This window comes from Struthio camelus, unplaced genomic scaffold, assembly GCF_040807025.1.
Source record: "Struthio camelus isolate bStrCam1 unplaced genomic scaffold, bStrCam1.hap1 HAP1_SCAFFOLD_96, whole genome shotgun sequence".
NCBI classification, from domain to species: Eukaryota; Metazoa; Chordata; class Aves; order Struthioniformes; family Struthionidae; genus Struthio; species Struthio camelus.
In genome coordinates, this window is record NW_027182746.1 from 19,461 (window position 1) to 22,240 (window position 2,780).

Below are 2,780 nucleotides of genomic sequence, written 5' to 3' on the forward strand. Positions count from 1 at the left end.
CAGAGGGCTGGGGCAGGCCCTTGTGGACACAGAGCTCTCCTGCGGAGGGATTTGGGGGCCGCTGGGATGCCCTGTGAGCTGGGAGCTCTGCAGCGAGGGGCTGCGCTGGGTGCCAGTGGTGGGATGGGGGCCCAGGGGCTCTGGCCACCCAGCAGACCCCTGGCTGGGTGCTGGCAGTGGCCATGGGCCATGCTGGTTGTGCTGCCCAGGTGCTGTTGGAAGAGGAGCCCCGCGACGCGCAGGGCATAGCAGTGCGGCAGCAAGCCCTGCTCGCCATCACCGCCATGAGGTACCTGCCCCATGCCTTGGCTTAGCCCCAACTTCCCCCTAGCTCAGTGCCAACCGCGCTGGGCCTGGCTCGAAGGCATGCCCCACGCTGGGCGGAGTGCGATGGTGCTATGTGCTGGGCCTCTGCTCTGCCCTGCTCTGGGCCCAACCCCGGGGCAGACAGGAAGGCAGAGGGAGCGGTCCCTGGGGCTCCGCAGGGTGTTGCAGCCTTTTCCCCCCGCAAGCGGGAGGCAGCAGGAGGAGAGGGCATGCTTCTCCCCTGGCCAGCACTGGTCTCTCTCCCTGGGCCAGTGTCCCTGCAGGAGGAGGAGGCTGCCCACAGGGCTCCCCCACCGCTCCCAGGGCCGCTCTGAACTCGCCCTCCGCAACAGATGCCTCCCCATTGCTGGGGCAGCAGGGCTGTGCTGCCAGCCCTGTGTCCAATGGGTGCTCCTCTCTCCCGGCAGCAAAGTGAGGCCAGTGCTGGAGGACAGCCACACCAACAGCCTCCTCCACGCCTGCGTCTCCAGCATCTTCTCCTTCCCTCCAAGGGAGGACATGGAGAGCACGGAGGCTCTTCTCTATGCCCAGGTAAGTGCTGCCTGGCGGAGCTCTGGAGAGCCGCTGATGCTTGCGTGCTTGTCGCAGCTTGCCCTGTGCTGAGAGGTGGCCGTGCCAGGCAAGGCAGGGCAAGATCCTTGTCTTTGTTTTCCCTCCCTCAGCCCTTCTTGGCCTGCCCCAGTGTTGGGCCTGGGGCAGTGGCCACGGGCTGCTCCACCTGCGGCCCCTCTCCTGCCTCGAGGCCTCTGCCTGGGTGCTGCAGGGCAGCGCGGTGTCCCTGGCAGCCCCGGCAGGAGGCGATCAAGGCAGTGTCCTGTGGGTCGGAGGCACTGCTGGAGCACTGCCACAGCCTCTGTCCTCATTGCAGGTTCTGGAGGCTCTGCACAGCATGCTGCAGGAGCTGGTATTCAGTGCCCACGCAGGGAGCCTGCTGGAGCTGCAGCGCATCTTGCAGGTGCGGCACCGGCAAAGAGCGGGGCTCTCGCGGGGCTGCCCCTCGCCCCGAGGGCAAGGGACGCCTCGAATGCACACCAGCCACGGAGAGCACCAGGCACGCTGCAGGCAGGCAGCCTCTCTCGGAGAGCAGAGGGGGTCTCCCCCGCGCTCTTTGCGGAGCCCAGGGTCTGCTGGCTGCTCTCAGAGTCCATGTCTCCAGCCTCGTGCAATGCACAGGCAGAGCCTTGCCCACGGCCCCTGCCTGCCAGCCACCCCCCAAACCTCCCTTGGCGCCAAAGCAGAGGCAGGACTTGGACTCTCCTTGCCAGGCCCCCAGCACCTGGCGGGCGGCACTGCTGCTCCAGCGCCTCCCTGGCCTGCTGCATCCTCCCCAGATCTGAGCAGGGCAGAGCAGCGCAGGGCCCCGCCTGGCCTGCAAGGGGGGCCCAGGCCTGGAGCTTTGTAATTTGGGCTTCCCAACGGCCCAGATCCGGAGCCCTCACTGCAGGCCCCAGCGGCTGGCTGCCCCAGAGCCCTGTGCTCCTGCCCAGGGGCCATGGGGTGGTTTTTGGAGGAGGGCAGGCCAAGGAGCAGAGGCTGCCATGGGCATGGGATGCAGCTGCGTCCCTGGGCAGGCACAGCCAGCCGGGGACCCTTGGGGCAGGAGCCCTGTTTGGGGCTTTGCGCCACTTGACAGGCTGCCTTGACGGCCACTGCAAAGCCTGCCAGGCGCTGGGCAGAGCTGCCACTGTGGGAGCAGCTGTCACGTTGGCGGGCTGACCAGCAGCTTTTCTCCTGCCAGGTCCTGCTGCCTTTCACAGTGTCTCAGCGGGCAGCTGAGCGGGAGAGGGCCGTGGGCCAGGTTGCGCAGCTAAGCAAACTCCTGGCCAGCTCGTCGCTCTGGGAGGTGAGGGGCCCCTGGAGCTGGTTAGTGGCAGAGGTGGGCTGCGGCGGCCAGGAGAGAAGGCAGAGGAGCTGAGAAGGGGGCTAGGTGCTGGGTGCTGGAGCAGAGGAGCCCAGGCTGTGGGCTGCGGAGCAAGGCAAGGCAGCAGAAGCAGCAGAGGAGAGGAGGGGAGGACCACGGGGGCTGCCCGGGAGGCTGCCCTTCCTGGCGACAGTTGTCTTTTACTCCTCCGCCTACATTAAGTCCCATTGCCTTCCAAGGGCTGTGCAGGGAGGCTGCCTGCTCCTGGCCGTGCCACGGCTGCTGGCTGCTGGGTCGGGGCTGCTCGGCAGCAGGGGCCGTTGCCCCTCGCCTGGGCAGAAGAGCTGGCAGGGTGCAGGGGTGGGCAGGCTGGGACCCGCAGCGCTGCAGCTAATTGGCAGCAGTTGGAGCAGGGCTGGGCAGACGCCTCCTGCGCTCTGGCTTGGGCAGACGCCTCCTGCGCTCTGGCTCCCTCGGGCACCAGCACGGGGCCCATGCCTGGGTTCAGGGCTTTGGCACCAGTGGCTCCCGTCAGCCCTGCTACCAGTCCTTCCTCCCTCCCCAGGGCTGCGGCCCCAGCGGAGGAGCGTGC